The sequence below is a fragment of the Marmota flaviventris genome, chromosome 1 (genome assembly GCF_047511675.1).
Source record: "Marmota flaviventris isolate mMarFla1 chromosome 1, mMarFla1.hap1, whole genome shotgun sequence".
In the NCBI taxonomy this organism is placed as follows: domain Eukaryota; kingdom Metazoa; phylum Chordata; class Mammalia; order Rodentia; family Sciuridae; genus Marmota; species Marmota flaviventris.
In genome coordinates, this window is record NC_092498.1 from 5,554,392 (window position 1) to 5,568,086 (window position 13,695).

General features: G+C 45.6%; 1 protein-coding gene across 6 annotated transcripts in view; it reads right to left on the reverse strand.

The window, feature by feature from the left end:
* Positions 1–13,347, reverse strand: part of Galnt11 (polypeptide N-acetylgalactosaminyltransferase 11) — a 44,394-nt gene extending 31,047 nt beyond the window's left edge. For 3 of the 6 annotated variants that reach the window (XR_003583838.2, XM_027943309.2, XM_027943310.2), the window contains exon 1: positions 13,171–13,344. The gene's annotated coding sequence lies outside the window, so the exon portion shown is untranslated. Of the gene's footprint in view, positions 1–12,550; positions 12,797–13,170 lie in introns of those variants that run through there. The other 3 variants (XM_027943307.3, XM_071610708.1, XM_071610714.1) reach the window with 3 other exon arrangements.
* Between the last annotated feature and the right edge of the window lie 348 nt (positions 13,348–13,695).

Below are 13,695 nucleotides of genomic sequence, written 5' to 3' on the forward strand. Positions count from 1 at the left end.
TCAACAAATGGTAATTTTTTCTCAAATATTAATCTTTCCTCATTAGATCTAAATAGCATTTATTATATAATATAAATGGTACCCATCTGTTATTATGACCTTCAAGTTCCTACATAACCTGACATTTTACCACTTTGACTGTATCTCCCACTACTTCACTGAGCCCCAGGTACAGGGCTCCTTGTGGGTGAGCAAACACACCGACCATATTCAATTAGGGTCTACACTTTGGCTCTGCCTCTGCCTCAAGCCCTTCACCTAGCAGGTAATTTCACAACTGCTCACATAGCGCCTTCTCAATGAAGTGTGAGAAGGCATCACACCTAGACTACCTTATTTAATTAAAATGCAACACAAACCCTAGCCATCAAACCTTGTCTTCCTCAGTCCACGGATCTCACTCCCTTCTTGCACACACAGCTACTCGCTGTTGGGCTTAGCAGTTGCTGTCTAACCTCTTCTGTGCCAGAAAGGCAGGTCCACTAGAGCAAGAGCTTTTGCCTGTCCTATTCCATGCAGTATCCCCTTGAGCTTGTAACAGCTGAATGAAAAACTCCTGAAAATGTTGGTCATCAACATCCTGCAAAATGCGGGGAATTTCTACAAAAACATATTACTCTTCTGCAATACCTTAATGCTATGCATGGAGATCATGACTACCTCAGTCAACAACAGTATGAGAATCAGGTCAGAACAGCCACCACATTGTATATTTGGAAAAGGTATGCGAAACAACTCAAGAAACTGATTGTCCAATTTCAAAAGTAAAGTTTCTGTGATAGAAATGGGAAATGCCTTTCCCATTTTGTTCACTGTATGATCATTGGTTTTTCCCTTTTGGTTGCCTATGAGAATCTAAGGGTAAAATGAAGAAGTTTTTTTTTTTTTTTTTAAAGAATTTTAATATTTATTTTTTAGTTTTCGGCGGACACAACATCTTTGTTTGTATGTGGTGCTGAGGATCGAACCCGGGCCGCACGCATGCCAGGCGAGTGCGCTACCGCTTGAGCCACATCCCAGCCCCATAAATGAAGAAGTTTTTGTTCAAAGACTTCTCCCACAGGAAGTATCCAATCTTGATTCTTCACCCAATAACTCCTTTGCTCCTTAAATCCAAAATAGCACAAATCAAGATTCAGTTTCCAGAACAGTAAAACATATTAACTCTCAACAACTCTATTAGACAACTATTATTTTCCCCAAACCATGTTATAATTCTATAGAGAATATTTCTTATGTAGCATATCATTAGACTAAATTAAAGAACATATAAAGTGAGACATTCATAAAATCAACTCATTTATGTAATTAACCATAACAGTATTCAGAAATAAGTTTTTAGAGAGCAAGTCATTTCAAATACAAAGTACAAAGCAAAATAATCAGATGCCTGTAACATAATAAAGTCTTACTCCTTAAAGATTTTAAAACAGTCAAACAAAAATCAAAAGCTGAAATTTTAATTCAATCTAGACTGATAGATGACACATTTGGCACCCACACGACATAGTCTCTGCTTTGTACTGTTGCCTTTGTCTTCTACAGACAACTACCCCTGGCTTCAGTACCTACAGCTAAATGCTTTGGGAAGGAAGGTCAAAGCACATAGTTAATGCAAAACAACTAGTGAGCGAACTCTTTCAAACATAAACCTGCTGAGAGCCACGGCTGAGTCTGTATGGCCCCTGGCATTTTGCCAACAGTATTGATTGACAGGCGCCTCTGCCTGTCCGCCTCTGCCGCAACTTTTGAGTTCTCGCACTATTTTGGAGTTCTCGTGGGGATTTCCGGGGATTCCCCGAGAGTTCCCATTGGTTGGGGAAGTGCAGGAGGAGGGATTTCCGGGAGATATAGTTCCGGCTGGGGGTTCCTGGACAAGCCTCGTGGCGCGTTCGGGAGGATTTCCCCGGGAGCTGTGTGAAGTGTTTTTCTGCGTTTTAAAAATAAAGTTTGTTCCTGCTTCAGTGGCTCGTGATTTGTGCCCAGCCAGACTGCGGCATAAACCGAATAGTTAATAGAGTCAAAAATTGAGCAGTTAGAAATCAATGGAATATATTTTCAGAATTAAATGACCAAAAGGCTAACCAGGTGGAATTTAAAGTCAGTTTGGTTTTCTGTAGTCATGATCTGGTAGCTGCTCAGGGACAGGTGTCTTTGAGGTATAAGGATTTTCCAGGGAGGTACTAAAGAAAAGAATGGGGCAGAGTACATGCACCAGGATGATCATAATAACAGACCACAAATTTAAGCTAGGCAAGGAGAGGCATGAAGGAGAGGAAGAATTTCTGAGAATGAAAATGTGGATAGGCCAATGCATGAGAGGTGATGGTGTAGCTGAGTAATAGCTGTTGCCAGACAGTGAGCTGAGGAGTGGTCAGAAAGCCCTGGGCCTGCAAATGGGCACAGCTGATGACAGTAGAACCATGCTCCAGACGTGTGAACTAGAGATGTCTCAACCAACAGTATGCAAAGCCGGGCACCGAGGTATGCACCTATAATCCCAACAACTTGGGGAGCTGAGGCAGTAGGATGGCAAGTTCAAGGCAGGCCTGGTCAGCTTAGCAAGACCCTGTTTCAAAAATAAAAAGCCTGGGGATGCAATTCTGTGGTACAGCCCCTGGCCCAGTATCAAAAACAACAGTATGTTTACAGCATGAGCATGGCTCTACCTGCTGCAAGCAAACCCTTCAAAAAGACAGGGATCACCTGCACTTTGAAGCCAACTATTTAGCACAGTGCCTAGGTTAATAGGCACTGTTTGCCTCATTTTTAAAAGCATATTTGTTCCAGAAAAAGTTACAGGACATTATTGTTCAGCATCTATGCAATGTAAAGTCTTAGGAAGGAGTATAATCCGGGGTACACAGGCTCCCTGTGAGGAGGGAGAGGTTGGAAGGCAGCTGGCTCACCAGTCTGAACTGCCTCCTGGCATTTCCATCAAGCAAAACATCTAGCATGCCAGCAAGCCTCAAGTCCCCCTTGGTAGGCCCAGGACCTCCTAAAGCTGATCCTGAAAACTACTGCAGGAAGAACTTTTAAAGGCCAAGATGACTATACAATTCTACCCAAACCAATCTGAAAACTTAGAAAAATAACCTTTGTCCCCCACCCCAACACTTAACCCTGACTGCAAGGCAAGCGTTCTCTCTACCACTGGGCTATACCCAGCAGCCCTGAAAAATAATTTTCAATGAAAATACAGCTTACACAAATTGATAACAGTCTCAAAAGAAACGCCCCATCACTGTAGAGGAAATATCAAGTCACAAAAAAACGTTCCTTAAAACAAACCAAACAGGGCTGGGGATGTGGCTCAAGTGGTAGTGCGCTGGCCTGACATGCACGGGGCACTGGGTTCAATCCTCAGCAACACATACAAATAAAATAAAGATGTTGTGTTCACCGAAAACTAAAAAATAAATATTAAAAAATTCTCTCTCTCTCTCTTAAAAAAAAAAAAACAACCCAAACACCACTAAAGACAGGAGGGATAAAAAAGCAACAATAAAAACAAGCAGGCAGAATGTCACAGGGGACTCTTCCAATCCTTTCAAGACCTAACAACACTAATAAGATAAATATTTAGGCTAGATAACTTTTTTAAAAAGGAAATCTTCCAAATTTGTTTTATTGAAATGAGTATAACATTGCTATGAAAATCTGGCAAAGATTAAACCTCTCTCCTAAACATCTCATTTATGAATATGAATCCAAAAATCTTAAGATAAAATGAAATAGTAAGTACACACTTAACACTGTCAGATTTTTTTCTGGAGCTAGACACGTTTATTATTAAATTCATTTGGAAAAGGGTGAACATGGAAAGGACACCAGGGAAACCTGGAAGAACCAGGAGTGGGTTGAGCCCTACTGGATAAGAAATGGCAGAGCTTTGTATCTGAACAGTGAGGCACGACTCACCAGAGACTGAAGAACCAACAGGAAAGGGAGTGAAAACAGACCCAACTACACACATGAATTTAGAGAGTAAGCATAAACACAAATAAATTTAGTGTAGCCTTAGTATGAAGAAAGGCAACGCCACAAACCAGAGGACACGTGTGACTCTTTACCAAATGATGTCGAGATGACTGTTTAATTACATGGAAAATATCACCAGAGAATGGGCAAAATTTTGACTAGGGTGACTGAAAATTTCAAAAACAATACAGGAAAAATAATGTAGTTTATATTAAAACACATAAAGATAACCTTTGGATAGCAAAAGATACTAAAAGCAAAAAGACAAATGATAAAGTATGAAAAACATTTGCAACTAGCATCAAACAGTGTCAAATGCAAAAGCATATGAGCTTAGTACTAGTTTTTCATTGCTGTGTAGCACATTACTACAAACTCAGAGGCTTAAAAAAACACATATTTATTAGCTCACAATTTCCATGGATCAAGGGAGCAACAGTTTGGCTGGGCCCTCTTCCAAGGTCCCCAAACCTGCTGTCCAGTTGTCAGCTAACCTATGTCTTACCAGAGGCCTGGCTGAAGAAGAAACTGCTCTGAACTCAGTTCCCTGTGGCTTTTTAGTGGCTATATGCTGACAAGCCACACTCAGGTCCTGGAGATGCCTGCAGTTTCTTGCCACAGTGGCTTAGCAAACATGGTCCCTATGCTCATCAAGCTGACAATAAGGTGCAGCATAACTACAGTCTGCTTATGACAGCCACACAATGTGAAGCAGTCACAACCCTATCAAGGGGCTGATGGTGCATCTCCTCCACTAGTCTACGACTATAAGCAAGTCCTTGGTCCTGGGGGAATGTATTACTCAAACCAAAAGCATCAGGTGGCAGGAAATCACTGGGGTCACCCCAGGTCTCTTGGTCACACTCAAAAAAAGAAACCCTAAGCCAGGTGTGATGGCGCATACCTGTAATCTCAGCTGCTTGGCTTGGGAGGCTGAGGCAGGAAGATCATAAGTTCAAGTCTCAACAACTTAGCAAGGTCCTGAGCAACTCAGTGAGCCCTGTCTGTAAATAAAATATAAAAAGGGCTGGGGATGTGGCTCAGTGTTTAAGTGCCCCTGGGTTCATCCCTGATACCAAGGAAAGGGGGGAAAAAAAACCTAAACATGAAGGACCAACAACTCCAAGGACTGTTTAAAGAAAGAGAAATACAAATGGTTCTTAACCATGTGAAAAACCACTTCACCCTGCTTATATAAGAGAAAGTAAAACTACAGTTACACTGAGATATCATTTCCCAACTTAGAAAACCGTGAGAGATGACCACATGGTGGTGGGCCCGCAGGCACTCCTGTAGGGTAGTGTCTGTGCAGGGTAATCCGGCAACATCCAGTGAAATCAGACGCAGTTTCCCTCTGACTCTGCAGTGTGACTCCTAGTAATCCAGCCCTCATGTAAAAGTAGGAGAAATGCACACCTAAGGCTGTTCACTATAGGATCACCTGCAACAGCAAAAGGCTGAAACCAACACCATCATCCATTAGGCTGGCTGAACAAACTCAGAAGACCTACAAAGCAGAGCAAGATGCAGCTGTAAAAAAGAAATAAATATTGTTGTGTACAGATGAATCTCTGTTACATTACCTGGTGAAAAGATGAGAAAAACTTATGCAGAATGCTACATATAAACACATGCACACACAGCTTATGTTAGAAAGCTGAGGAAGGAAAAAGAAAACATGAAGCATGATACTGAGTTTCTAGCACCTTCCACAAACCACTTGAACAAATAAGTCACATGGGGCTGGGTGTGGCTGGGTTAGAAGCCACAGTTGGTGAGGTGAGCACAATCCAACCCCTCAGAAGACAACCTACTGTTCCTGCCAGCAGCTGCTATTGCTGGATCAAGGCTAAGATGGCACTCAGTTTAACTCCCAGCATCATCAGATCGGGGCAGAGGATAGATGTCAATGCTCAACACAGATGCTCCTCAACTTGCAGGGAGCTAGGTCCCAATTACACCTATTGTCCAGCTGGAAACATCAGGCACAAAGTGCACCTAATCACTGCTGTCGCCCCAGCCCAGCCCACAGCGACTGCACCGCTGCTGAGCCAGCCTCACAACCTCAAGACCAACAAGCCACGCAGATCAGGGGACAGACAGAGGATCCAAATTCAAACTGTGAAGCAACTTCTACCAAAAGTGCACAGCTTCTGAACCACAATAAAATTGAGGAATCCCAAGTCAAACCAGAGTCAGAGACCATCTGCACTGCACTTTGAGCTAGGAAGAGCCACTCTTGATGATCCCACAACCATCCTGTTGGCAAGGACACATCCCAGCTACTGAATTGTGCGTGGTACCCCATGTAAGTTCACTGGGGCTAGTGGTGTGAGGCATCAGTGGCGCCACGAACCTTCCAGGGACAGCCTCACACCTAATCAATGTACTGAATAATACTTTTTTTTTTCCTGAAAATCAATGTAATCCTAAAGAAAAGGCAAGGCCATGGCAAGAGTACTGTATGCCAGCCACCACTCAGGATATTGCTAACTCACATTTGAAGCTCTCACTTTTGCACTAAAAACTGAAAATGTACAGATTAGCAAAAAAGGAAAATATTTTAAAACCACCTGAAATCTCACCACTATTAATGTTTACTACATAATCTACTATTTTTTAATTTCTCTACACCATTTAAAAAATGTCACTGCTTTTGGCAACCACCAAAAAATAAGTTTATCAGACTCAGGTTTGGTAGCATTATGGCTAATTTTTTGTACTTTTATTTAAATCATTTTCTGCAAAGAATATGCAATTATTTAATAAGTGAGGTTAAAAAAAATCTTAGGAAAAAACTTCATAACATAAAAATAAGAACTTTAGAGAGAGCTAAGTAGCTTAAGGCTTCCAAGGAAGTACGAAGGCCTTTTAATCCCAGAGGCACCAGGATTTCCATACCAAAATGCACAAAGGAAAAAGAATGGGTTTTAAGCACCCTGAAAGGAAAGAATATTTTAATTTCATTAACTTGTCAAATATCTGAACAAGGAACAAATGTTCTAAAAACAAGATTCAAAGAATAATTTGTCCTCTATGAACCACTGTCCAGTCGGAATTCTTACACACCCTCGATCAGACAAATCTTTTCACAGGACAACTTTCATTTTCTACCAATACAAAAATCACTTGACAATGACTGATGAGGCTTAAGATGTCTGTCTTTAAATGCTAAATGTTACCTTTCAGTGGTTTCCAGCTACTTTCTTCCTAAGTCGAACTGTATTCCAGACTGTCAACAGCAAGCATCTGTCAGCCTTCCCATAGTCCCAGGCACATCTAACTCAGCCAAGATCATGTGGACACCAATATTAATTTACAGCAGTGCTGTTCCCATTGACCCCTGTGAAATTGCCAGGTGATGACAACACAAAACACCCATTATTCCTTCTTGTTTTTCATCTTCCCTGGACAACATAGGCAAGCACTGCCACTGTACCTTCCATCGCTCACAGGTGGCTGAAGGGCTCAGAGCAAATCCCAGGAGCACGTTCCCTAGGAGGGAGCCCCTGCGGCCCTCTGGTTCAGGAAGCTCTTCCCCATGAGGAAACCAAAAGAACTACCTGCATCTGACATTATATCCCACCAGCAAAAACCCACAAAGCAGTGCTAATGGGAGAAAGAAACTAATTTAAGGAAACCAACACCAAAGAAAAAGAACCTGAGAGGACGGGCATCGTAGCTCAGTGCTAACAGCGACTGAGGACCTTGGGGAGCAGCTGGTGGGGCGACCCTGGCCTTTGCCACACTCTTGAACAAATGCCTACCTCACGGCAGCAGCCCTCGCTCACCACAGCCTGCCGAAGACAATGACGCCACAGCCTCGTGGGGCAAGCAGGAGGTCAGCAGTCGACAGGCACACCTGTTTCACTGGATCCTCTGAATGCATGTGACACTCTATAAGTCAGCCCTCTCACTGTGCCAATGCCTTTATTTCATTCTGCTGTGTTTTAGTTTTCATTTCTGACCCTTTTTGTCCATTCAAGACTGCCGGGACTCATCCAAAAGCTGCTGTCTTGTTGCCAGTCCCAACAGAAACAGTGGACAGCATGCTCACACAGGGACACAAAAGCCCAGAAGATGAATGTGTGAATCACCTGGAAAGGAGTATAAGCATGGTGGGAAGTGGCATGGCATGTGACCCACCCACACAAGTTCAAACTCCAAACTTGCACTACACAGCCCGAGAAGGACTTCGAGACAGCATCACCACTTCCAGCCCAGAACAATAAAAACTCAGTTACCTCTGCTGCCTTTCCTTCCAGTAAGGAGGATTAAACCCATTACACATGAGGTAAAGATGAAATAAGTGAATGAGAACAAATGGTCACTAGAACCGTTCTAAGGTATCCTGTAGGAGCCCATCACATCGTGTGACCAGTGTTTTCCTCTCCTGATCAGTTGAGGCACTGTCAGTCACTCCCCATGATCTGGCCGCTTTTAACTAGCTGAAGACGGTATAGCCCCGATCTTGACAGTAGTAAAAATGCAACCAAATGTGTCTTCATGCGTGCCTTCCTGCAGCCCCATGGGTCGAGCTACACTCACCTGTTCCTTTGTGATATTACCCCCTTGCCCTGTTTGGGATAGAATGTTCCAAGGAAACGCCCTTTGAGTGTCCCCTTCTCTTGCTTTGCCCTTGGGTGTGGCCTTCCTAGATGTCAGTCAACCTGCTGACAGCAGACATCATGAAGCTAGACTCAGCCTCTTGAAACCTGACCCCTTGCCTATTTGAATGGCTTCTCCTCAATAAAAGGGGATCTGCAGGAGCTACTCTTTCTGCAGACCCTTAAGATCAGAAGACCCGTCAAAGCACCCCCAAAGAAAAAGATATTTCTGTCTCTTGTGTGGTTATTTCACGCAGCCCAGTTCCCCTGGAGTGACCCTGAGTGTTTAAGTTGGGAGGAACTCAGCAGTATCCAAACAACTGAGCAACTAAAATGGCTTTCAGCACAGACAACTGAAGCAAGCACAAGAACGGCCACCAGCACAGCCTTCCACACCCAGCCTGCCAGGGGCCAGAAGAATCCTAGCAAGTCAACAGCCTTAAACCATGTGACCCAAGTTCTCTTCTGCTGGCATGTCCTCAGTTTCTTGGAGTCTGCAGCACTCACAAAGTGAACTAGGTACGTTAGTCAGTATAAAACTAAGACCAAGGGAAAACTCAAAAAGCTAGTCCAGAGTGTAAAACAGAAAAAACAAGGATTATATCCCCTTGCTCTTACAGAAATGGAGCGACCTTCCCTAAGAACACAAGGAAGCAGAGAAACAGGGATTTGAATCCAGTCGTCTGACATCAGACCTTAATCACTCTGCTGTGCCACCTCCCAGGAAACAGACCAACAATTTCTTATTTGTCATTCTCTAAAATGTATGCCATAAAAAAAAAGTAAATTTATGTCTCTCACAAAATTAAAGATAACTCTCCCCTCAAGTTAGCTGTAATGATCACATGTCCAAGTCTCCAAAATTATTATACAAAATTATTCAGAGATCATCACTTGCAATCTACAAAGGCTCCTAGTCTGCATCCTTAGACACACAGCCTTTATTCTCAAGTATGCCACTACCTATGAGAGGCTGTCCTCTAGGGGAGACAGAAGGACAATACACCCAGGGACACCAGAGAGGGGCTCTGCCTTGGAGGAGCCCATTCTGTCTGAAACTCCGGCACTACTGAATATTCCTTTAGATTTGGAAGGCTTGTTCTTTCTTTGTTTTTTGTTTTGTTTTGTTTTGTTTTTTGCAGTTTTGGAGACTAAAACCAAGACCTCACACATTCTTGGGAAGTACTCTACCACTGAACTACCTCTTATCTTTAAGAGGTCCTTAACTCATGAACTTCATACAGCAGTTATATCCTTTCTTTCCATTCAAAATCTTTGAAACCCCTGCATATAAACTCAAAAATGTGATAAAATACCATGTAATTGTCTGTTTGTTAGAAAAACTCTTATTCTCAGTGGAATACTGAAATCCACTACTAAAATTAGGAAGAAAGAAAGAGAAGGGAGGAGGAAACTTACACTCACTCAAGATAAGGAAAATTAGTCACACTTCACCTACCAACAGGGAGATGCTGAGAAATGTGTCCTTGAGCAGTACAATCATAATATGAACAACAGAGTATGCCTACTGTACACGTAAGCTACATGGTATGCACATGTGTAATGTAGCCGACCACTCCCAGGGCCATGATGAACAGACCGTGGGAGTCAACCAAGCACAGAAGAAAATGACTCAATCAAGAGATGCAGCACACCTGACATGTGAGGCCGCTGCCTGCCCAAGAATGCAGTTTTAGAGTAAACTTGTTTTTCAATAAGAGAACATTCTACAGCAATGAAAGCAAAGCACAGTAAACACATCAGTGAGATAGTCATTTATTACGGAGTATTACACATAATTGTGTGGCTATGCCTGCAAGCCACGGGCAGCACAGCAGGCGTGTCTGCACTAGTGTCACCAACACAAGCCAGCATTGCATGTGACATCATGACAGCCGCCAGTCACTGGGCAATAGGGTTTTTTCAGCTCCAGTATAATCTCAGGGGACCACTATTGTACACATGCTCCCTTGTTAGTCAAAAGGTGACTATGCAAAGGATAACTGTATTTAGAAGGGGAAAATTAACTCATTTTATCCTTCTTAGTATTTATTATTCTGTGATTGTTACTTTTCAACAGATTTAAAAATTCTCAGCCCTAATCTCTTCAAATATTCGTTCCACCTTTCCGTCTTTCCAAGGATTCCAACCAAAAGTCAGATCTTCTCATTTCATCCTCTTTTTTCTCATGCTCTTCAGAGTTTCCCATCCTTTACCATCTGACACTTAATTCAGGGAGGTTTCTTCTGATCATTCATTTTATCAGATTTTCTTCTTCAGCAGCGTCTAATCTGCTATGAATCTGATTCCTAAATTTTGGCTACCACATTTTTAGATATAGTATTTAGTTGTTTAATTTTCAGATTTGCTGCATCCCTGTATAGAATGTCCAGTTCCTTGCTGATATGCTTAAATTCAACTTTTATTTATCTAAATACAGTCAACAATGTCAGATAGTCTGGTGATTCCTTTGTGTGAAAAGCTTGTTCCGTTGTCTGTAAGACAACCTAAAGCCAGGCATGGTGGTGGGTCTCTGATGCTGAAAATAAACTTGTTCTGCATGCAAAAGAGCTACCTGTTGTCTTTAAGCAAATCTATATTAGGAAGAAAACCCTAGGAACAGTGTAGAAAATGGTTTTGGACAGAAGAGAGATGTTTGGAATCAGGGAGTCCATTGAGAAAAATTCCAGTAAGAGGCTATTATGGCTTGATGTCAGGCTGTGTAAGCCTGTGGGAAAGGAAGACCAGAGGCAGAACTGTGTGTGATACTCAGCCTAACAGGAAACGGGGTACTAAGGGAAAAGGGGAAACAAAACACCCCGCTCTCAAGTATTCACAGGCAGCACACAGAGAGAACAGGGATGGAGGAGTACAGATAGGGATTTTGTTTTAGACCTGTTACAGTCAAGAGTCACTGGCAAGGAGACAAGAGGTAAGCTTCAAGTTCAAATCCAGGTCTCAGAAGTTGAAAAGAAACATCAAAATTATAGCTTAAATTACATGGAAACAATAGCAGAGGAGGGTTTAAGTAATGAAGATAGCAAAAGGGATACAGGAAGCAATCCCTGAATGTCTGAGGTGCACAGTGAAGGACTGCATAAGGGGCAAGAGCCTATGAAGGATCACAGGGAGAACATCGAGAGGGCACACAATGAACAACAGGAGTTGTTGCCAAGATTTACAGAGGTCAAGCAGGTAAGTGATGAGTGGAGCCAACAGATCTAGCAATCCATTCAGAAGAAGGTATTTTAAAGGCAGGCACGGTGGTGCATGCCTGTAATCCCAGTGGCTTGGAGATGAGGCAGGAGGATCAGGAGTTCAAAGCCAGCCTTAGTAAAAGCAAGACAATAAGCAACTGTCTCTAAATAAAATGCAAAATAGGGCTGGGGATGTGGCTCAGTAGTGGAGGACCCCGAACTCCCCCCCAAAGAGAGAGAGAGAGAGAGAGAGAGAGAGAGAGAGAGAGAGAGGAGAGAACCCACGCCCACGCGAAGGTCTTTAAGAAGGGAGCTTTTAATATGAAACGTTTGTAAGTTACACAAAAAGTTAAACAGAATTATCACGTGACCCAGTAATTCCACCGCTGAAATACACTCCAAACAGAAAACAGACTCAGACAGACACATGTAAGTCTATGTCCACAGGAGCACGAGTCGCAAGAGCAAACAGGAGGGTAACCCAGTGTCCGTGGAGGGACAGATAAGCAGATAAACATATGGTGACTCATACGTGCGTGAAAAAAAGGACTGAGGTATGATGCATGCTGCCACACGGACCTTCACCCGTGGAACAGGACAGACACAACAGGACGAGTGCTTACAATCCCACTTAGGAGGGACCTGAGGAGGCAAATGCACAGAGAACGGCGGAAGGGGGAGTCACTGCTGACCGGCACAGTTGGTCAGGAATGATGAAAAGGTTTTCAGGTAGCAGAAGGTGACACAAATGGCCAATGTACTCACTGCCGTAAGACAGCGGAAACCGCGACCTTCCCGCGGCGTCTTAGCACCGCAGCCCCAGTCCCAGCACACGTTCCGCACCGGCGGCACCGAGACCGAGGGGCGCAGAGCGCGGGCCCCGGGGTCCCGTTCTCCCCGAGGCAGGGGAGGCTGCCACCTTCGGGGCTTCCGGATAGTCACGAGGGACAAAGCGCAAACCGCAGCCGGGGGCCGCTCAGCCCGGGGCCGCGGAGGGGCGCGGGACCCGAGAGGGGCGGTGCAGGCCGGGTACGGGCCCCTGGCGGCGCCATCCCGCAGCCGGCCGCTGCTTCCGCGGTCGGGCCCTTCACGGCGGAAAGCCAGACACACTTCCTCCCGCGGTAGAAGCGGAGCCGTCGCCGGAGCGGCGCTGCTCCCGGGACCCGCGGGCGGGCTCGGCGCCCCCGTCACCGCAGCGCGCACGTGCGGCGCCGCGGGGTTCCCGGGCCGGCAGCATTCCCGGGCCGAGCACACCGCCGAGGGGACGCGCGGGGCCTGCCTCGCGGGGAGCCGCGCGCACCGGAGTCGCCCCGAGCCCGCCCGAGCCCGCCGGGACGCCGACGGAGGCCGCGCGGGGCCAGGCGCCGCCGCCCGCAACTACTCACCGCGATGCGCGCAGCCCAGGGCCGCGGCCTTCCGACGCTCGGGCTGCGGCATCTTCCCTCCCGCCACAGCCCAGGGCCACGGGGCCCAGGAGGGCGGCCGAGCGGGACGCGGAGGCTGACGCGGGTTCGTGCGGTCCCCGCGCCGCAGCCTCGGCCGAGAGACCGCCGGCGCCACGTCACGGGCGGCCCCGCCCCGCGCCGCGTCTGACGTCACCGCCCGCCGCCCTGACGTCACCGCGCGGGGGCCGCGGCCCAAAGCTTCTTATCCCTACCCAGAACAGGTGCCAAACCCAGGAAGAGAAATGCTGTGTATTTTCTCTCATGTGTGGCAGCTAGTCGGGAGAAAAGAAAAAGCAAGGACATCTCCAAAGTAGAAGGGACCAGAAGGACAGAAGAAGGGGGCCCGCAGGGAGGTGGGAGCGCCGGGAGGTCGGAGCGCGGGGAGGTCCTGGGGGCCAGCGCGGCGCGGCGACCCGCGTGTGCCGCGAAGCTAGTGTGCACCGACACGGGAGAAAGGCGCCCGCG